Genomic DNA, 24,403 nt, shown 5'->3' with positions numbered 1-24,403 from the left:
ACAGGCTAGAATAATGCCCCTCTATAGGTTTGCTAGTACTTATGCAAACACTAATCAAGTACCTACTATCCTTGATCCACAACTCTGAAGGAAAGATAAGAAGTGGGAAAAGAGAGTGAGATTGGGGTTGGGGGGCGGAATTGGTTTCAGATAGTATCACCCAGTGCTAGAAGTCAGAAGTCAAGGAATTAACAAAAGTAGGCCCTAAATGAGGATTGATGATTTAAAACTAAACAAACAGAAGGAACAACAGTAAGGAAAATGAGGATGACTTTTCTAAATTATATTCCTTCTCCTTATTTGTTTTTCAAGAATATTCAGGGCCACCATATTTCACAGGAGTCCATGCTTCCATCTGGATCTATGGAAATGATGTCAACCGCAGTTCAACAGTGTATGGCTCGGAATGTATGTGGTTGCCGTGAATACGGACTCACCTTGGTGGTATGTTACTCCCGAATAGGCAGGCCAATTAAGGATTTGTCAATGAATTATTTATAGTTACTGTGTGCTGGTACTTTATTCATGTTATATTACTTGATTACTCCATCATTAGTTTTTTAAATGATTATTTATTAATAATCATTATATAATACGATAATATATAGCAATACAAGGCTCCAAGTTGCCATAGGGGAAAACACTTTTCTTAAGTAAGGCCTGTCACAGACCAGCAGCATCAGCATCACCTGGAAACTTACCAGAAACACAGATTTTAAGGACCAACTCCAGACCAGATCCCCACCCAGACCTGCTGATTCAGAATTTGTAGTTTTAACAAGATCCCCATGTGATCTGTATGTACATTAAAGCTTGAGAAACAGTCATCTACATAACATCAAGCAGCTGTCATCAATCATACGCATCATTAACTTCCAAGACTGTGCCCTTAGGTGGGTGATAAAGAAATCTGTATTGCCCTCTTGGGTCACAAAACCTGTTTCTATCTCTATATGAGTTTGAGAATCATATTAAGTTATAAATGCTATCTGCAGAAGAAAGGAAAATAAAAGCTGCCTACAAATTCAAGGGGTCCCAAATGCATTCATCCATATCTCATTAAGAGGTAGGATCTACTGTCCCTGCCTTGGAATGTAGATTGGGACTGTGACTCTCGCAAAAGTGATGCTATGTAATTTGCAAGGCTAGGTCATGTAAGGCAGTAATAGATTCTGCCCCAAATCCTTGGCTACCTATGGAAACTAGCTGCCATACTATAAGAAAGCCAGGCAGCCACATGGATCAGGCCAGTAGCCAGCATCAACCTCCACACGTGAAAAATGCCCTTTCATACGATTTCATACAAAGTCACCACCAGACTACTTCTGCTGCCTCAGCATATATCACTCAGGGCTGAAATGAGTGGTCACCACGGAGTCCTGCCCAAAATGCAGATCTGTGGAGGAAGTGGATGCTTTGTACTGTTTTTGAGGCACTAAGTATGGGAGTGGTTTGTTAGGTAGCAGCATAACCAAAACATATCATCTGGTTCGTGAACTCCAAGCAAAGACACCTGCCTGCAAGTACCCTCTAGATGTTGCCATGGGGAATGCAACCTCTTCCCGTCTCAAGCTCCCAACTTAGGGAGCAACAAAGTTGACAAAAACAGGCTACAGCTCCTTTCTTTTCCCACTGGGCCCTGGGAAACAGATTGAAAAGAAATGGCAAGAGCAGCCCTTGGTATCTTGCCATCCCTCGAGTTCAAAATCCACTATCTTGAAAACCCTTGGTGGTAAAGTATGTCTCTGCAGAATCCTACAGACTCGTAGCCTCTAGGATTGTAATGCTGTTTATAGCTAAATTCGTATCTTCTGCAATTAGAACAGGGGCCTTCAGTCCAGTTAACCTGTCTTTGGCTCTTTATTTTTCTGGATTCTTTGAGACTCTCTCCCTCACTGATCACATGCTCATAACAACAGAGATTCTAATACAATGCAACTCTTTCAACAGGAAAGCACATATGAATTCTAAGCCAAATCTAGTCACGACTATTTGATGACATGCTTAACAGACTGGATGTTCTTAGTGTTCTAATTCCCCACTATCCATTACGGCAGCCACTACCTACATGTGCCTATTTGTATTTGAAACAAAATAATAAATAAAAGTATACATTCAATTTCTCATTTGCACTAGCCATATTTCAAATACTTGATAGCCAAGGTGGCTAAAGGCCATATTACACAGCAGAACTAGAGAGCATTTCTGTCTTCACAGAAGTTTCTATTGAACATCATTGCTCTAAATATCTAACGTTAACCAGAAAAATTCTCTCTCCTTTTATTCACATATACTTTTCACCTACCCTTTGGTGATAAAAGATCCTGGCCTTTGTAACAAATTTTAATAAAAAAAAATAAAATAAAACTTCAAGGTTAGAGTAGATTGAAAACTCCATTGGTTCTAGTTCATGTCTTGGAATTTTCTCTTTTGAGACAACAATAAAAAAAATCCTGTCTTTCAAAACCAACAAAAGGTATTCTCTCTAGCTTGTTCTACAAAGCCAGTTTCTCAAATACATATACAGATTTTAAAAAAATAGTATGATCAGCTGGTCTTTGTCTAATCAAAGTTTTCCTGGACAGCCCTAATGGCAATTCATTGGTATTTAAGCAAGAAGGAACTTCAACATGCGATCAAGGACCCTCTAAGTAAACTGACTAGATTCATGACAATTTCATTTATGAACAATCAGGTCATAAAAGCATTCTTCTGGAAACAAAAGCATGTTTCTCCAAAAACATCTCTTCAAAGCCAAAGAGGGACTTAGAAAAAGTGTCTCTTCCCTTCCTCTGAAAAACTGATAGTTCTTAGTTCATTTCTATTTTATGACATTATAGATGTTAAAATGAACAATTAAGCCACGTTATATATGCCCAAACAAATGCGCAAGTCATTAACTAATCCAGATGTAACAAGTGCATCTTCTTACTGCATTTTAAGGATAATCCAAGAATTTTGTAACTGGTTAAATATATATAAAATAAATAGTGTTCTAATTGGCCATTATGCCAGTGATGCACACTATCTCTTTAATTCTTAAAAATCTAAGATTTGAAAGTAACCATGCACAAATTGTTCACTCGCTGTCATTACATTCTGTGGGTGGCACGCATGGATTACATTTATAAGGGATCTCTGAAAATTCTGTTTCCATATCATAGTGTCTCTTAGCCCAATGAAAAGGAAGCACTTTTGTAATACATGTGAAAGCAATACAAGCATCATGAAATTATTATGGGTTTGTGTGTGGGGGAGATGCAAAGATTTTTTTTGCAATATCTCTGTAACACCGTAATCATCATTTCACTCAAAAATTAAGTTTACTGTCCTAAACTTAAAAACTGCAATGGTACAGAGATCATAAGGCCCTGGAAGATATTTAAAACTATTAAAAATAATTTTAGATTGTGGTATGTACATAAAGGGTCTTTTCTCCTAAGTACTCTAAAGTTGACTCAAGAATATTATAAAAACCCAAAGTCAAACATATCACTAAGACATAAAGCAACATTATAATAGTATTTACCCTAGGAATATATCTGTATTCTAGCTAAGCATTTGGTTCAGAATAGTCTGTGTAGTTAATTATGTCTGTGCTCTATGCAAATAGAAAAAGCTCCTACTGAAGAATACCAGTAAGGCTCTTCAACTTGTAATATGTGTAGAATTTGAAAAGGACTTAGAGCAAAGTAATGAAAATGATTAAAGATGCGGAATAGGATTGAAGAATAAAGGTTAAATGATTTTACATTATTTTAACCTAAAGAAAAAGAAGGCAGAAGCTGTTTTCATAAGGATTTCCAAAACATGAAGGCTTATTACAAAAGGAGTGGGTCTCCATTTCTGGTATTAAAAGAATAAAACGAAATATTGAAAGGGAAGGAGACCACCTATTTTCTGGTGGAACAGCATGATACATTTTGCCACAAGCTTAAAAATACAGCTTTCAGACTGTAGAGTGGAAATTTTTTTAGTTAATAAAAATCGCTGTCAAAGAAGACAGGCAAGTTCTCCTACAGAGCCCCTTCTACCCCGCCTTATGTTGCAGATTCATTCCTGCCGCTATGAGAGAAGGTGAGAGTCACACACAGCACTCTACCTTCCTAATACTTAAACAAAACACCTAGCAAACTGCCCCATCCTCCCCATGACCACCAATGCATTTTTTTTATTGCCCAGGAATATTTATTACAAAACAGAAGAAAGGAAGAGACACACAAGCCATTAGGGAAAGAATCAAAATATTTATCTTCAGTGCATAAAAGTTGAACATTAGGTGAGTGGCAAAAAAAAAAAAAAGAAGAAAAGAAACAGAAATGTCACTGAAGTTAGATCGAAGAGGATTGAAATTCTATGTCAGCCATTTTCTAAATGAATGACATGGACTCAAGGTTACTTTCATTCATTCAGTCAACAAGTATCGAGCACCACATTCATACTGTTCACTGTTCAGGCCGCCATGGAAATATTCATGAGCAAAATATAATAACCCCTTTGTTCATGGGGCTTCCTTTCCATTTGACAAAAATTGTATAGAGTCTTACAGATCACTGTGAGAACTCTGGATTTTATTCTGAGAATGATTTTAATGTAAGAGTGACATGATTTAACAGACCTTTTAAAAGATTACTCTAGATTCTATGTGGAGACTCAACTACAGTAGGGCATGAGTCAAAGTGGTCAGATCAGATCAGACTCAGGCAATAATCCAGGCAAGAGATGATGGTTGTTGGGAGCAGGGTGGCAGCAGTGGATGTGACAAGTGGTCTATGTAAATATTTTGAATGTGCAGTCAATAGGATTTATTAAACAGATGGATTTGAAAACTGAGAGACCAGTCTAATAAAGCGCCAAGAGTGTGTAGCTGAGCAACTGGGAAGATGGAATTGCCATTAACCAGGGTGGGGGAGACGCTGGGTTGAACAGGTTGGAGGGAAAGATAAGGCACACAATTTTGAACAAATGTTTGTAATGCCTATTAGAATACAAGGTAGAGACATCCAGAAAGCAGTGAGACGAACCTCATCTCTCTGAACTTCATTCTACTCATTTCTAAAACTGGGTAATAATTATGTAAGAATCAGAGCATACACCTGGCATGTAGTAAATAATAAAGAGAATGAATGGTAATCAGCATTACTATCCTACAAAACGACACTAACATCAGTAGAGGTGACTAAAAAGGCAATGGACAGTTAATTATGGTCACAATCATGACACCAAACAAACAGTCATAAAATCTCAATGGCATACAACAAGAAGCATTTAGCAAGCTGTCAGGTGATTTAGGCTGATGTGCGCTGGACTCACTCATGTGTCTCCTGCCAGCTTGAAATTCAACTGACGTGGACTGGCATCAGCTGGGAGGGGCTCTGCTCTATGGGGCTCTCATCACTCTCCTGGGAGAAGTACCTGTACCCCACAGTGACAAGGGACTCAAAAGACAGATGTACTGAGTGGTTAAGCAACTCCATTGTAATTTGGTTTTAGATTTTGAAGGGGAGATTATGCCACCCAAAATAGGCCACCTTGGCATATTATTTTGAGTTAAAGTCACTTAAGAGAAAGTCAAAGCAAAAAAGAAAAAAAGAAAAGAAAAACCCAGTGCAAAGACAATGACCCTCCTCTGTTACCCTGAAAGCAGGAAATCAATGTCCCACATAACAGGTGCCCTCCCCATACAGGAGCGTACGAGGCATCTTTCTCACCAAAGGTAGGGAATTTCGGACCAGGAAGGCTATATCAACAAAACTTGTTACTTCTTATCTGATTTGCTACTCCAAGCCCAAACCCCTTTGTCTGGTCAATTCTTCCCTAATGTATTGTGTTCTTTTCCAAAATATATAAAAGCTGCCTGCTTTGGTGACTTCTTTGAGTCTCATCCTTCTATGAGCTCCTGCATGTATGAATTTACATTTCTTTCTCTCGCTAACCTGTCTCATGTCAATTTAATCATCAGACCAGCGAAAAAAGCTGGAAGAAGGGAAAAGTTTTCCTCCCTTCACCAACTCAAACTGGTCCCAGCATGAAGGGGCCTCAGCAGGCGTCCCACTAAGACCTACCCATCAGCTCCAGAGTCCCAAGACTCCGCCGTCTCCTTGTGACAGGGATTTCTCCAGGGGTGACATGCTAAAGGGCCACATTGCTCAAGACAAATTTAAACTGCGCATGACACAACAGGCAGAAGTAGCCCCTCCTGCTTTCAGCAAGCTGACCATAGCAGTGAAAGGTACTTTCCATTTTCAACACAGGGCAAAGATGCATCGCTTGACACTGTACCACCACCCATGGGCCAGTCTCATGACCAAAATATTTCTTAGGACGTTGGGAATCATGACTAGGCTTTAGGTCCCATTTCAAAAGTGATCAGTCAGCTATTACTTATTCCTCACATTCATTCTTACCCTTCGCCTGATTTCTTACAAATCTGGGCTGAAGACAGCATACAGAGCAGAAAAGGACATTAAGAAGTGGGCTATGTTTCTTCAACTGAATCAGTTTTCTGAGAAGATGTTTTCACTGATGAAGTAAGTGTACCAACTAGCACAAGTTAATACTAGGGTAAGAAATGTAAATGCACTCATCTGAGATACAGAAGGCTCTGTTGTCTATGGTGAGTCCTGCTTGCATTATGTGTACATACATATAGCATATAGACTTAAATATAGTTTATGAGGATGGAATTATGGTTTAATTATTAATTAAGCAATATGTGGCAAGGCAACAGTTCTGACATTTATGAGAAAATTAAATTTCCAACAGAGAAAGCGTAAGACACAGTCGGGTGCATCTAATCCCCAAGGATGTGATTATCTAATGATAAACCATGTTTTCTGCAGCTGCATGATTGCTGTTACAAAAATAAATGTTTATTATAAGTAAGATTGTGCTCTTTTTCTATGAGGAATAGATGAAGTTGGATGCATAGAATATCAAACAGATGTTTCAACCAAATTGTGTATCTTCAATGGATTAATTCTTGCTATTTAAACTGGACTATTTCTGAAAGCAGATAGGGTCTACATGAGGAAAATGTAAAGAGTTCTTGAGCAAACTTTGCATCACTGTAAAATAACAAACAGCTCGTAAAGGTACAGATGCAGGCCATTTTGAGCTTTCCAGCTTCATTTTATACACACACACACACACACACACAAAGCTCGTGAGGGTAATACTGACTCGGGGTGATGCAGAAAATGTTTCCATTACTCAGACTAGACGTGCTACGGTTCCACCATCTGTGAAGGGACTGGTACGGATGAGGCAGAATCCCTTCTCTTTTTTTTTTTTTTAACACTTAATTCAGAGAGGTTTTTTTTTTTTTTTTAGTATACCTGAAATCTTTCCTGTGTTAGCCCTATTCAGTGCTAATCTATAAAGCATGTAGATACCTACTACGTCGTTTAACCCTCTGCTTCACCTTAAAAGGGTGCTGTGAAATTAATGCTAATCAAGGGCCAACTGTATCAAGCGTCTCAACTATGATCACATGACTAGAGAATACCAACCCTTGGATTTGAAACCTAGGCTTGCCAGACTTTGAAAAGCGTGCTTCTCTTCAGTATGTCATGGTGCTGGGGATTTTCCATTGATCCTGCTCCGTTTCCTACTGGCTTTGGGGTGGGTTCGAACAAGCGAGCCCCTGCAGGAGATCTGGCGGATACTCTCTAGAAGCTGCTTCTCTCTCTCCCTCTCTCTTTCTCTTTCTCTCTCATTCTACCCCCCCCTCCCTCTACCCCACCTGCGTTCCAGTCACAGCTCCCACTTCTTGCTCATTTAGGCCATGGGAGCAACACGTCCCTTACTTTATTAGCTCCAGTTCACTGCGGTTTCTCTCAGTTTCTCTCCCTGGTGTAAAGATTTCCTTCATTACAATGCCTTCAAAATATTTGTTTTGAGAATTCCATCTGTTTCTCCCTGACAGTCTTAGAGAGCCATGTTTTAAAAAAATTTTTTAAATAATATTCCCTAAATTATATTTTGACTTCACTTCTTCAACAAAGTTAAATACAATAATTAGGTCCAGATACTGCTAGCTAGGTACTAAGGACACAAAAATAGAAACCACCACACCCTGCCTTCAAGAAGCTCACGCTCTAAGACACCAATACATTTTGACACTTAATGTTATAGAGGAGTTTACAAAGAAAGGGTATTTAATCCAAACACTAGGGTCAGAGAGAAGTTTCCAAGCAGGCAGTGTCTAAGCAAGGCCTTAGAAGGACGAATGGGAGGGGAGCCTGGGCGGCTCAGTCTGGCAAACATCTGACTCTTGAATTCAGCTCAGGTCACGATCTTACAGTTCCGGGAGTTTGAGCCCTGCCTGGGGCTCTGTGATGACAATAAAGAACTTGCTTGGGACTCTCTGTCCCCCTCGGAACCTCACTGCTCGTTCTCTCTCAAAAATAAACAGACAGTAAAAGAAGACAGGAGTTGCTCGAAGAGGACCAGCAATAAGAGGGCCTATGGTGCCAAAGGCCCAGAGCGTCACCCAACAAAAGGCTGGGGAGAGACAGACATCTTATGCATGACAGGCCTGTCCACATGCCTGGAACTCAGAGTAAAAACAGAGTTTCGGGAAGAGGTGGACCTTGAGAGATGGACTCGTAGTTTCTAATGCGTGAAAGGCCTTCTACAGTGTGTCCTAGCAGCTTTAGTTTACTCTTGAAGTAATTCAAGTAGAATGCAAACGTTGACAATGTCTCATTTTAACAAATTCAGAGAAGCAAAAACAAAGTGGGTTAGCAGGAACATGGCAGGAACCCTCATTAAAGGAAACCGTCGAAGTTGCAGGCAAAAGTGACTTGAAATGGTAAAGGCAAGTAAAAGACTATATTCTTTTGCTAGAGCAGCCTATATACAGTCCATATACTGTGCGGTTGGATTCGGAAGCAAGGGTGCCCTGCAGGTTTCTGACTTGGGCCACGACATGGAAATCAACTAAGTGTCAGGGTTTCTTAGCCTGAGCAGCTGACACCAGGGCTAAAGAGTTCCATGACGAGGGTAAGTGTGGGGGCAACATCCTGGGTATTACAGGATGGTCAGCAGCATCCCAGGCTACACACCAGATGTCAGCAGCATGGCACCTTACCGGGCTGTCACAACCAAAAATATCTCTAGACACTGCCCAATGTCCTCTGATTAAAGACCACTGCCTAACTTGGTTGAACTGACTTGTGGAGCACAACAATGAGGACCAGCTTTGGACATAGGGCATTTGAAGTTGTAATGAGAGAGGAGGAGTTCGTACAGATGAGGGGATCCAAGGGGACCTTGGCCGGAGATTTCCTTTTGGGAGCTATGGGTACATACTTGCTGAAAGCCTTGGAGACATTCAGATCACTGCAGGGTGCACGGCTAGCCCTCTGACATATTTTAGTCATGCAACTTATGAAGGCCACGTGAACTTTTAGGAGACAAAAAGCAATCACGTACACTCGAAACATTCCTTTTTTACTTCTCAGAATCTGTAACCTTTTATCAACAAATTTAAATATACCTATCTCATCAGCATTTAGATTCTCCGTGGAAAAGCAGCTTATCGAATAAATCTCTGTGCATCCTGTGAGTGCAACATTTTCTACCTTCATTGCCTGCCCACAACTGCCTTGTAATTGAAGGGGAATGGTATTTATCACCGAAATATCTCTGTTTGGAACAGATAAAGAGTTAATGTTGCTAATGTCCCTTGAGTAGGAAGCAGCAGAGCATGAACTAGAGCTTAAATCGTATGTGATTTTTTTGGTCAGGTGCCTTTTTTTCTTAAACACACCATGCATGTTTCTGTATTTTATAAAGAACCCAACAGCACCTTCAATTTCCATTACCACCATGATAGTAACTAATGCCCTTGAGAACTCCCTTGTGCCAGAAACCCTGAGAATTGTATTGACATTGTCTCATTTCACCTTGGCCCAAACCTTCAGAGTTAGATGCTATTATTATCCTCTTTTACTAATGACGAAGGATTAGAGAGTTAATGAACTTAACCAAGGAAGCATAGCTGGTAGACTCTGTAGCAGCAGGAATGTGGGTCAGTGGCATTCCAAACCTCTGTCTCCATTACCATCCCGCAACTTCTCTGTCTCACAGACCCACAGACACACGGCAAATAAAAATTCAAGGTGTTATATATCTGACTTAGTAAAACAAAATGCCTGTACAAAAATTGTCAAGCTTATCAGTATTTATGGGTGAGTGGACTCAGTACCAAAAATACAAATTGTTTGTTAAAAAGACACTTAGCTTCTTTTTCTGCTTTACTTCTCATTTTGTTCTGACTTGTATTTCATTTACTTATTTACATGGCCGTCTTTCCCATTTGATTTTAAACTTTTCGAGACCAGAGACTGTCTTTGGAATTCTTGCAGCAAAGTTATACTGAAGGACACCCAGGCAGTGCCCCCAAACCATTTCTTGATTGTTTAATTATGAATCAACAAATGGATTAGTTCTAAATTCCTGATGGTAAGCTCATTCCTGCATGTTGGGCTAAAAACCCATTCTAAAACTGTGCTTCTGGCTGTTTCTTTTAAATGGCAAGTGTCCAACTCTCACAGGCAAAGATGTTCCCCTAAAATGTAATTATTTGACCTACTACAATATTCTCTGTAGAAAGGAAAATTCTTTTATTTTTAGCCTACCTCTTTGTTGGGTAAATTCTTCCAGAGGGGAAAAAGGAGGAGGCAGATACTGAGCTTTGTTTCCAATTTACACATGCAGGGAACAGAAGAGCTAGAAGAGAGAGTCGTGGGGCTCCCAGGCTTTGCTGTCAGACAAACGTGGGCTCAAATACCACATTTATCACTTAAGAGCTGTGTTGCCTTGTCCAAGTTATTTAGCCATGCTAAGTGTCAGATTTTTTTTTCTCAGATCTAAATTGGAGATATTAGCAAACTCATCAGGGTGCTGTGAGCATCAATGAAATAACGTATCCCCAGTACTTCCCACAGCCTGGCATTCATGCACACAGGTTTCTAGTTCTGGAGACACTGTGATGAACCAGGTACAAGAGAGCTTCTGCCTCACAGAGCTTACATGACAGTAGAACAAGAGGGAAATAAACCTAAGACCATGTAAGGATATAATTACTGCACGCAGGGTTAAAAAGGAAACAAGCAAGATACTGACATGCGGGTAATGGGGCAGAGCAGGGGATATGCATTGTGTCCTTAGGAAAAGGAGAAGCCATGTATGCCTTTGAAACAGAGGATCATTCAGATCTGATCTACATTAATTAATGTTCTCTGCTGCTGTGTGGATCCAGGATTAGAGGAAGGTAAGGGTTGAAGCAGGGAACGGGTTACGAAGACATTGAAATAGTTGAGAAGATAGATAAGGGCTTTGAAGAGACTGGCGGTAGTAGGAATGCAGATGACCAGATGGGGCTACTATGTATTTTGGATATAGAACCAAAGGAATGGAAAGAGAAAGCTAAAAGATGATTCCTGGATTTCTGCCTGCATCAGTTAGGTAGGTGGAGAGGACATTTACTGAGATGGGTGAGACTATTGACTAAGATAATACATCTTCTTGAACTCACCATGAGGTTACACCCAAATACACTCATTGGAAGTTGAAAATATCTTAAGTTGAAGATGCATTTACAATACCTAGCCCAACCGAACATTGACATCTCAGCCTAGCATACCTTCAACATACTACAAACACACCGTAGTCTACAGCTGAGCAAATTCATCTACTACAAAGCCTACTTTATAATGAAGTATTGAATACCTCAGGGAATGTACTTAATACCATCCTGAAAGTAAAAACAAAACAAAACAGCTTGGTTGTACAGGGACAGAACGACTATAATGTGTTGGTGGTTCACCCTCATGATGAGTGGCTCACTGTCATCACCCAGCATCACAAGGAGGACTGGATGACATATCATTAGCCCAGGAAGAAATCCAAATTCCACATGTGAAGGTTGTTTTCTAACCGAATGCACCTCTTTTGCACGACCATAAAGTAAAAAAAAAATTATATAAGACAAACCATCCTAAGTCTGGGATCATCTATATAAGAGCTAAACAGTTAGACATACAAACTTTGAGCTGCCAGTGATACAACTCAGTGGAAAAACTGTATCAACACCTGGATATATGACCATTTGAGGGCAGATCTGTGTTATGACTATGTACTTGGAAGTAATGAACACAGAACTGGTTGTAATGGGAGGTTTGTCATATTTCCTTACTTTATTTTTTGTATATAAATTTTTTTGAGAGAGAGAGAGTGCGAGCAGGGGAGGGTCAGAGAGAGAAGGAGATACTGAATCAGAAGCAGGCTCCAGGCTCTGAGCTAGCTGTCAGCACAGAGCCCAATACGGGGCTTGAACCCACGAACCGTGAGATCATGACCTAAGCCAAAGCCGGACGCTTAACCAACTGAGCCAACCAGGCGCCCCCATAATTCCTCACTTTAAATTACACCCCATTTCCCAAGAGAGAACAATACTGGGAAAATAAGTTGGTTCCATCCCCAATTTTCCTCCCTCATTTCTTTCCAAGGGACGTATGATGGGTTTTGTGAATGATGAAAATAGAAATGGGCATGCACGGCTTGACTGCCTTCAAAGCTCTGTCTCTTTTGGGATATGACTGTGTTCTGAACACGCTTCCATCAGGCCTATGTCTACTATGAGAAGGAGGTCTGGTAACTATTCTTCCCCTGCATTTGTCATCAGTGCTTGAAGCCAGCCAGTAGGTATTTTACTGGCTTACAAACTTACTCTTTACCACACATTAGTATTCAAGTAGTAGGAAGTCTAATTTTAGTACAGAACCAACCATGATATCCATGCCCACCTATTACCCTACAGCAGCCACATTTCTCTTAATACCATGAGGTAAATTATATTACTGAGAAAGACCAGAAACAGACCTCAGAAAAAAAGGCAGAAGTCAGAAAAAGAGGAGGAACAGGTAAACTAACATGAGAAGCCAGGAAATCAGAAGGAAAAGCAGGAGGAAACAGGCTCCTATTAAAACCATGGAGTTATTGGGGCACCTGGGTGGCTCAGTTGGTTAGGCGTCTGAATTGAGCTCAGGTCACGATGTGACAGTTTGTAAGTTCAAGCGTCTTGTCAGGCTCTGTGTTGACAGCTTCGGGCCTGCAGCCTGCTTTGGATTCTGTCTCTCTCTCTGCCCCGCCCCCTCATTTTACTGTCTCTTTCTCGCTCTCAAAAATGAATAAACTTTTTAAAAACTTTAAGAAAAAAAGCACCGAGTTATCAAGAAAGAGGAGAATCGAAAGATGTTCATCAGGCAAACGGAATATAAGGAAAATTATTTTGCATTATGAAAACCATTTTTTGGCACGTTAAAGATACTGTATGAAATAATGAAACATTAGGAAAAAATTCCTTCACTTTTAAAAGAAACCAAGGAGGTAAATCTAACAACTAATACTATACAACTTTTGGAAGAAAACAAAGAAAAATGAACCATATAATTTTCTTCAGCTTAAAAGTTCTTTTATGCCTGAGCTACAACACTTTCTTATAGAGATAATGATTAAACTACTAATACACTTGGAAAAGGTAATGGTTAATGACATTCAAACTAGGACATAATTAAATATGTATCATCTCTGTAGTAAGTTATAACAAACATTTCTGGAAGGAAAGGAGACAGACAGGGAGGTAGGCTGGCTGATCCAACCAAGAAAGCCTGAGGTTTATGATAGGACTTCATACTTTCTCTAAACAAGATATGCACAAGCCCTACCTTCTATGACCTTCTAAGGCATGAAGGCATTGAGTCCCACTTAATCTCTTCATCCTGAAGGATTCCCAACTGGCAAGGATGAACTTTCTCTGGATGGAATTGATTATGACATGGCCGAGCTGCAACAATTTCTAGTACAAGACTCAAAGCTAGAGGCCTACTGGGAATCAAACTCAGTTCTCTGGTAGCTAGGAAGAGACTTTGAATACGAACATATTGAAGAGAAGAGGAATAATGTATGCTGTTAACACTTTTCCTGGTGCCATGTAGAGACACATGAGACCTTAACCAAATTAATTTCAGTTTGTCCTTCTTCAGAAACAATAATGTGGCCACGAGACTTTATGCCTGAAAGACCACGTTACAATGTAGGTAAAAGGATGAATTATTTGATTCCTCATCTTCTTTGTGGGCAGAGATGGTTCTTCAACCTCCCCATGGGAGAGAAAAGTTTCTACAAGGTTGCTGCAAAATCTTTGTGGTGAAATCTGACTATCAGTGAAAGGAGCTCAAGACGGACTTTGAACAGAGATCATCAGAGGTCCAATCAATGTAGACATTAATCTCACCATGCATGAACAAATTCTTCATTAGTGCCATCCAAAAGAACTTTCCACAATCATAAAAATAATCTTTATCTATGCTGCCCAGTATCATAACCATACCCAAAAATGGTTGCTGAAAATATGAAATGTTGTTAGCACAGCTGAGAAACTGAATCTGGCATTTAATTTTAGTTTATTAAGTTTAAATTTAAATAACCACATACATTTAGTGGCTACTATATTAGACTGCTCAATTTTAGACTATTCAGTCCAATAGTCTTTGGATGTTAAGGACATGATAATTGCTTTTCTTTTTCTGGTCAATGGATTTTAAATAGAATAAATCTCAATTTCTTGTTCAGACAAGAAAAAACTTAGGCTTAAGCTTCCTTGTACAGGTGGGACCAAAATAGAAAAAAGAGCATGAAGCCCACACCACATGACAACTACGATTTCTTCTTCTCTGTAGCCCTGGTCTTTAATACATCATGGAGGATCTCTTTTGAAATGTCTTTCTTTGATTCCTCACCTCTGCTGGGGCCTTCTGAGAACTGGTGGCAACAGCAATCCCTGGTAGGGGCTATGAAGGCTGTAATGGAGACCATCTTAGTAGACACTAAGCTAATATATTTCCATGTCAGGTAAGCCAAGGCCTGAAGTTCTAAGCTCAAGGACGAAGAAAGAGTTCTTTGCACAGAGTAAAGAAGATATTTCATGACCATGAGGTTCACTGTCGTGTAGAAGGATGTGATAAAGGTCACTAACCCAAAACCCACCCATTATGAGTTGAATTGTGGCCCCCCCCAAAATTGATACATCAAAGCCCTAACCCCTAATACCTGAGAACGTAAATGTATTTGGAGAAAGGGCCTTTGAAGAGGTGATTAAGGTAAAATGAGGCCATTAGGGTGGGTCCTAATTCAATCTGGCAAGTTTCCTTATAAGAAGAGGAAATTTGGAACACAGAGATACCAGACACCCGGAGGAAAGATGATGTGAGGACACACAGAGAGGGTGGCTATCCGCAAACCAAGGAGATGTGCCTGAGAAGAAATCAAGCTTGCCTGTGCCTAGGTCTTAGAATTATAGCCTCCAAAACTGTGGTAACATTAATTTATGTTATTTAAGTCACTCACTCTGTACTGTTTTCTGCTGGCAGCCTCAGCAAATACCACTTCTCAGTTCTTGATGTATTATGAAGGAGAAGATAAAAGGGGGAAACAAGGAAGTGTCTCCTGTATACCCATCTCAGCCTCTCCTCCAACTCAAGCTAAACTCAGGGGTGTGAACTGAGAGGGGTTTAGAAACACCAGGAATAGTGGTCAACTGCCCTACGTATGGCAGGTGAAAAGCTGCAAACCTTAGGAGAACCTCAGTGATGGCCTGGGCTCCACTCCCTTGATGGTGCATGGGGCACGGCATCAAATGGAGGAATCACCTAGGGCCTGAGTTAGCTGCATTTGCTTTCCCTAACACTGATAAGCCATGGGCACCAGAACAGATCATCCATATTCTACTCCTGCCCAAAAGCAGCAAGCCTCACGATCGATGTTCTAAGCCTGTGGGGAACGTGTCTATTCAAGAGGGAAAGCTTTATGACCTGGGGTCCTTGCAGGGTTATTTTTGCCCTTGATGCCACAGAAGGATTTGTAGTTAAGGATTCCAGAGAAAGAAGAGAGACTGGTTCAGTCAGTATCTGCCATGCTTATTTTATGTCAAGCTACTAATAGAAAGTACTATCAATCCAGAGAGTTCCATGGAACTTATTAGTAAGAAAATATTATGTTAGTTAGAACTATTTGCTTCCATTGTTTAAATTATACTGAATGCACAGAGTTGAGATTTAAAATGTGGAAGGCATTAACCAATGTGTTAAAGAGAGATACCTTCCATGACTGGCATCCTGGCAAGAAAACTCTCCAGAGACCAGATATGAACCCTGGTAAAGGTTTAAAATCAGATATAGAAAAGTCACAGCACTGCCATCTGAACCAGGTGAATGCACCCTGTACATCATAGGAGGACCCCAGACCCCAGAAAAAGGATGCCTGTGAGATGTCCACCTGACTGCTAGTAAGAGGCAGAGCCATTTAACCAAACCTCTTGGGCCCCACAGACAGGTCTCCAACAGCAGATCCCTCTGGTATCATAGCCTTCAGTTCATGAGCGACCTCATGATTCTCACACATTCTGTTTTTCTCCCAACACGTGAAACATACCCCCTTTCCTCTCTTCTGGCCCATAATCATTTCCCCTACTCCACAGAACAAATACTTTGACCTGGCTGTTTAGACAGAGCTGGGTTTAATGTGTGCATTTTTTGTTCATTTTTAATTTTGAGCTTATTTCATTATTTGGGCAAGTACTCAACAGGCACCCTACCCTCTTCCTGAACATATTCCCAATGCTGACTGTCACCTCGTTTCTTCATCTTCATCCAGCCACTAAGAACCTGATTAAAGTAGCAGGTACTCCTCGGGCCCAACTCCCACTTGTATAGACTTCGTCAATTTTCCGTTCTCAAAATTTCTCACTCTCAGGTGATTGTCAACAAATGTGTTGGCTGAAAGTATCTAATACCTTTCATGGTTTTATTTTATTCAAACAGCAGAGATTCAAGAACTCAAATACCAGAAATTCACTCTTAGAAACTACAGGTGAGGACACCTGGGTAGCTCAGTTGGTTAAGCGTCCGACTTCAGCTCAGGTCATAATCCTGAGGTTCCTGAGTTACAGGCCTGCATCATACTTTCTGCTGTAGAGCCTGGAGCCTGCTCTGGATTCTCCATCTCCTCCTCTCTCTGCCTTTTCACCAATGTTCTCGCTCTCTCCCCCTCTGTCTCTCTCTCTCTCTCTCTCAAAACTAAACATTAAAAAAATATAATGTAAAGCCAGAACTTGGCTACTTTATTTTTGTTTAAAAAAATTTAATGTTTATTCATCTTTGAAAGAGACAGAGCATGAGAGCAGGGGAGGGAGAGAGGGAAAGACAGAATCTAAAGCAGGCTCCAGGATCTAAGCTGTCAATACAAAACCTGACGTGGGGCTCAAACCCAGTCAGTGAGAAATCATAACCTGAGCTTCAGTGGAATGCTCAACCAAATGGGCCACCCACACATCCCAGAAGTTGGCTACTTGGAAAAAAAAAAAAAAAAAAGGAAAGAAAAAGAAACTATAGGTATGAGAGTTGATATTTAGTGGCAGAAAGACCTGTTTGGCACTACAGCAGATAATAAAAAAATCCTAAGAAATTCAAAATTGGCCACTCTTGGACGTTGGTTTTGCTTTTTAGGCCACCACTGAGCTACAGATGATGGAGGAGTCTATAATTTGGCTCGCATATTCAAACACCTTTACTATTAACAAGTGACGCCACTTTGTCAAATTATTTCCAAGGCAGCTGAATTTCACAGGAGATTAAGCATCTGGCAGGAGATTAATTAGATGCAATGTGTAATGCATGGTTTTTAAATATTGCACACAATTCTGCCAGGGTAAATACAGGCTAAAAAAATTACCATATTATCCCTCCCAAGGTCTCAAGGTTAAAAGTCCATCAGTGTAGTAGTTCAGTGTGGTAAGGTGGTAAAATGGCTAGGTACTAAGGTTTCTCTCTCTTTTTTTTTTTTTCCAGTTCTGACTATCTATCTTTTTAAAGTTAACTAAGTGTCCTTTATGTGAAAAGAATTTCAAGCTTGCAGAAGAGATCCAAGAATGAAATGGAAAAAACCTTCCCAGTCACATCAACTGCTAACTTTCTTTCCAAGAACCAGCGGAGTGTAGGTTGTAGGCATCAGGGCCTTGTACACATGCATATCTCAGGGTGTATTTCCTAAGAGCAAGAACATACTCTACATATCCCCAGCATAATTATAAAATTCAGGAAATTTAATATCACCATGACATCAATATACAGTCTAGGTGCTGTCTTCAGTTTTGCCATTTGTCCATTCCCACCCACCAGCTGTAGGTAATTAATCATTAATATCTGATTAATTTGCTTGGGTAAATTTTCAGAAATATGAGCAGAAACTTAAATACTGTCTTATTAATCTTTTTTCTTACGCAAAGTACAGCAAACTATCTGCACTTCTGTACTTTATTTTCCAGTTCACAGTAGACGCTGGAAACTACAGCTCATCAGTTTTTAAATAAAATGAAATACTTTCTCTCCTTCATATCATTCCACTTTTACAATATGTGCTGCCAAGGTGAGCACTCAAGAAGCTGTTTTATATGAAGTCAATAATTTTATACTAATGTATTTGGTGGAATCATGGACACGTGGGCTGCTACTGGTCTACTCACTATATGTTACCAGTCTTCCAGGAGACAGGGAGATAAATCCAAAGTCAGAACACTTGCACATGTTCCTATCCTTCTTGAGAGAGAGAGAGACCGAGCATGAATGGGGAGGGGCAAAGACAGGGAGACACAGAATCAGAAGCAGGCTCCAAGCTCTGAGCTGTCAGCAATGAGCTTGACGCGAAGCTTGAACTCACGGACCATGAGATCCTGACCCGAAACTTAACCAACAGAGCCACCCAGGTGCTCCAAAGGTGTTGTTTTTTTTTTTTAAGTCACATTATATTTTCATATCCTTATGAAAGTCCTCTTCACTTAGGTGTGAAAATTTAAAAAAGAGAGCTTAAGTCAGAAATTAAGATCTGTGGGTAGGATTTGTTGGACATGGTTTTTTTTATTATTATTATTGATTGTCTTTAGTAGGAATATCCTATTTAGACTAGGCTGTCAGTTTCCAATGAATTATATCCTAACCTCACTAACATATATCATTTTAAGGTCCCATTTTAATTATTATATTAACTGCCTTGGTGCACACTAGCCTGAATAAAAAGGTGCTTGGCCTCAGAGGGTGCTAAATGAAGGACTGAATCTATGTATTAAAAACATGCTAAGCCAGAGATCAAGTAGGTAATTCATATTCAGGTAATTGAACTGATCATGTATTTATTTTTCTAAAGATGCACATCACGAGTAACCTCTAAAACTTTTTAATCAAACTTTCTGAGTTATCCAGTGATAAAGAACAGACCGTGGAGGGGGGGAGTACTCTAGAGTACGTGTCACTCGAAATTCTTATTACAGTTCCTCATCTGCCCATGTTTTTATATAAATATAACGTCTTCGTTTCCTTGCCTCTTCAAAAACTGCTTTTCTGGCATCTAAACTGATTTTAAGATTGAGTTTCCATTTAAAAAGTCTAAATTGGAAGTTAACACGGGAGCAGAGCACAAATAGAAAGGAACACTTGAAAGCTGCCTGGATGCCCTGTTGCGCAGCGACGGACGCAGGGGTCACAAGGCAGTGCGTGAGGCTGCTCCTCTCTGGCCGTGGCGCTGCCCTGCCTGCGCTCCGCGGTTCTGTGTTGATGTTGTGGGGGCGCACATTCACCACCCACAAATGTGTCTCTTTGGCATGTGCTTTATTGTAGGCTGATTATTTTTAAGAAACAGAAGACTCCAGAAGTTTTTCTTTTTCGCCTCCCTGCCCCCAACTGCCTCCAAGAATTTAGAGGCCCTCCTGCAGGAAGGGAGGGATCCCCACAGCCGCTGCAGTGTAACATGACCAGGTGTGGGACACCCAGAGGAACCTGGTGAAGGCTGCTCATTCCGGGTCTCCTCCATGTCCCACTGTTTGTGCACCGCCCAGCAAACATTTGTGTACAAAGCACTGACTGCTTTTTATGGTCTTGTGAATGGTCTTCCTTCCTTTGAAGTCTCAGCCCTTTAACCCCTCTCCTTAGCTCTGGTGGACATATAAACCTCAGCTGCCTGACTGCCTATGGGCCTCATATTTTCATGGACTCCCATAAGTACAATATAAATACGATTTTCTAGGGCACCTGGGTGGCTCAGTCAGTCAGTGTGACTCATGGTTTCAGCTCAGGTCACGATCCCATGGTTCATGAGATGGAGCGCCATGTCAGGCTCTGCACCGGGAGCACAGAGCCTGCGTGGGATTCCCTCTCCCTCTCCCTTGCTCATGCTCTCAGGCTCTCTCTCTCAAAATAAATTCACTTAAAAATAAATAAATACATAAATAAATTAATTAATTAAATAATAAATATTATTTTCTCCTGTTAATCTGTCTTATGAATATAAGCCACAAGAACCTGGAGCACACAGGAAAATTTTTCCTCCTTGACAATAACAACTCTACAGTCAGCTTTTGTTCCCTTTACAACGCTACTGGGGCCGGGGAGGCTGTTGGGAGATGAAGATTTGGAGGAAGGCGGTCAAAAGGTACAAATTTCCAGTTTTAAGATCAGTAAGTACGAGGGATATACGAGGGATATAATGTAGCACATGCAGTATGATGTACAGGAAAGCTGCTGAGAGCAAATCCTAAAAGTTCTCATCCAATAGAGAAAATTTTATTCCTTTGTTCCTTTCTTTTTATTGTATTTATATAAGATGGCTATTAGTCCAAACTACTGTGGTAATCATTTCACGGTATGTATAAATCAAATCATCATGGTGTAAGCCTTAAACATATACAATGACATATTATTTCTTGATAAAACTGGAAACACATTTTAAAATACATTTTTTAAAGCTGATTTAAGAATTTAATTTTGATAGCAATCTAGTTATAGTTTCAGAGAGTTAGGATGAGGTAAGAAATGAAAAAGAACATCATCATTCTGAAACATCTACTGGTCCCTATGTTCTCCGTCCAGCGTGTCTGATTTCTACTAGAAGACAAAGTGTGTGGACCTACGTGTATGTGCAACCACAAGAACAAGAGTGATGGCAAAAGAGAAAAGATGAGATAAGATAGATGTCAATTTGAGAGCTTAGGAAAAAATACAGAAAAAAATATTCTAAAAAGTTCAAATGTAGTGGTTCTTAGTGCAATAATGGCCCACGATTAGTTGACATCTGCCTATAACCATACCTTTTGGACCGCCCCTCTCACACTGATTCTAGGCTGGGCCAGATGTCTTAATGTGGTTCTTCAAAGATCTGAAAAATTCTTAGGAATTGAGATTCACTTCCTTCTCTTGGAAACTTCTGCCAGGTGAACCTAGGCGAATGTGCAGGGAGATCACAGAGATATAGCTCAGATGTCTCCTGACACCCTGGATGACAGTCACCCAATCCAAGAATCAGGACCACATGGGGGACTTGCATTTGAATGCAGATGAAGGAAGCCAGCTAAGACCAAAATCTAACAACACAGAAAAACTGGGGCGCCTGGGTGGCTCAGTCGGTTAAGTGCCTGACTTCAGCTCAGGTCCTGACCCTGGGGTTCATGGGTTCGAGCCCCGTGTTGGGCTCTGTGCTGACAGCTCAGAGCCTGGAGCCTGCTTCAGATTCTGTGTCTCCTCCTTCTGCCCTTCCCCTGCTCACGCTGTCTCTGTGTCTCAAAAATAAACAAACATAATAATAACAATAATAATAATAATAATTACCAAACAGAAAAACCTACTCAGGCCAAAGGACAAATACTACATGATCCCAGTTAAATGATGAATCTAAAGTGGTCAAATTCATAGAAGCAGAGAATACAATGTGTTTGCCAGAGGCTGGGGGGCAAGGGGAAATGAAGAAGGTATTAATCAAATGGTAGAAAGTTTCAGTTATCCAAGATAAATAAGTCTTAGAGATCTACGGCACAGCACAGAGCCTACAGTTAACATTATAGTATTTTATACTTAAAAATTTGCTGAGGATTTATCTTATGTTAAGTGTTCTTACCTCAATCAATCAACCAATCAGTTTAACAAATGACGAAGGTGGTAGGGGAAAAAAAGTACCCAGCTCAGCCTTGCCTGGATTGCCAGCCTCAAGAATTAATGGTTGTTGGCTTAAGCCACTGAGTGTTGGGGTAGTTTGCTACCCAGCCATAAGTAATACAGCCCATTTGAGTTTTGTTTCTTAAAAGTATTAGATAAACACAAAATGATGATAATCTTACCATAGTTCCAATTTCAGTATTATTGCCTGTAATAGATGTGCTCAAAAGAAAAATCACTTCTATTCAGTAGAGCAAGTAAAAGTTAATTTCACCTATTTTCTTCTTAGAATACTTCATATTAATGTCTTATTACCTTAAAGGTTGCCAGAGTTTAATCTACAGTTTTACCCTGCAATAACTTATAAAAAATATTTAGGACACTGCTTGGAAAATATTTGCCTCTCAGACAATACTGTACTTGTATAAAAAAGGAAAATACTGAACAAGGACAATAAAACAAATAATTACAAGAGATGATCTCAAAGAACAGAGAGGAAAAGCCCTGTTTGAGAAAGGTTGACCAGCAAGCCCTTGACTTAGTCCCCAACCATCAGGTGAACAAATGACTTTGAATGACGTCCTTATCAACACACAAATGGTATTTCTCAGGTTTTTTTTTAATGTAAATAAACCTAGAAAATGTGGATTCATGAGACAGCTATCTGCAGATAAGAGGTAGTCAAATAAGCTATCTAATTAATGAAGTGAAAAAAAGAAAATATTCCAAACCAAACTGGATTCCCTTCATAAGCACTATTTTTGCATATGCCTCTGAACACTCATATGTTACTCTCCAATTAAAAAGTCCATAATGGGATGGGCAAGGACATTTCTGGAGGCTAACCTGTATCCTGTGAATTATTTGTAACAGCATAACATTCATCATTTTATAATTCAAAACTATGTGTTAAAAAGGCCACACTTTTATACTTTGTGACCTATCTCCTCATATGTCACTAATTAATAAACATTATTGACCAGATATTCCTATCAGACATCCAGCAACATTTTCTTCAAATTGTGTTGGTAACAATTGTAAGCACATATTTATCACATCTCATTGTGGTGACTATTTACATATCTAGATTATCCATTAGACATATATTTCTCAAGGGTAGGAACTTTATTCATTTCTGTATCACCATCAAAATACCCAGTATCCTGTAGACATTAAATGTCTGCTGAATTCAATTAAATAACAGAAAACTATTTTACATGATGAAACTTTAGCAGAAATGCTTCTACAATATGATCAGAAACATATAAAAAGTGTTTCAAAGAAACAACATACACATTCTAACGTAAACTTCAGGATCAGGGAAAGAGCGTTCTAAGAACAAGTCCCAAAGTAGAAGTCATAAGGGAAAAATATTCAGAATTGACCATCTAAAAATGATAAATATTTGATGGAAAATATTAACACATTGAAAAATAGAAAAGAGACATGATAACCCAGGGAAAATATTTGCAATGTATAAAACAAACCAGATTAAAAACAACATATAGATAACTCCCATAAATTAATTTTAAGAATAAACACTTTAATACAAGAATGTATAAAAATAAGCAAATTCATAAATTAATATTAAATAAGAAAACATAGGGGAAACGTTTCAGACAAATCTGCTCACAGGGAAATAATGGGAGACTTCTGTGCAACCACATTTGCAAAGATCAAACAGAATGATGAATCTCAACAGACATGTCAAAACATACTGATATGAACAAATGACCAAACAGATCTGAAAAAAAAATTTAAACAAAATATAAACCAGAAAAATACAACTTTGCTCACTATTCTTTTTCTAAGGTGGTTTAGAACACTTTCCAAAACCCCTTCCCTGTTTGGGTCCAGGTTAAATTTGGACAATATTTGGAAGATGAAAGAAAAACAGCACCTACTACTCTCAAAAGGCTGAAGGGAGCAGAATATGCTACCTCAAAATACATCTCTTTGGCATAATGATTATTTTGGGCTGATTAGTTTTTAAGAACCAGCACACATAGAAAAAGCTCTGAAAACAGGAGAAGTTACCCTGTTGTAAGAGACATTTATAAAGGAAATCACCATTTGTAAGAGTGTCTTGCTCTCTGTACCAGGAGGAGGAGGAAAGGTTTATCAGTGGAGAAGGCAAGGACTTAAATGTACGTAACAACCATACTCTTGTTTAGTGTGCTTTTCCTGGTAACCTCCCTTAATTGACTCTTTACCTGGAAATGATATTTAAGATGGTGGCTTTGCCCATTTTAGGGAGTTACTAAATTTTCCTGGGTCTCTGACCTGTACACAGGAGGTATACATATTATTAAACTTCAATTCATTTTTCTCTTGTTAATCTTTTAATATAGGGGAGGCAA

The sequence above is a fragment of the Suricata suricatta genome, chromosome X (genome assembly GCF_006229205.1).
Source record: "Suricata suricatta isolate VVHF042 chromosome X, meerkat_22Aug2017_6uvM2_HiC, whole genome shotgun sequence".
Taxonomy (NCBI): Eukaryota; Metazoa; Chordata; class Mammalia; order Carnivora; family Herpestidae; genus Suricata; species Suricata suricatta.
The sequence above is the reverse complement of the archived record's forward strand: the minus strand, read 5'-3'. Positions refer to the sequence as shown.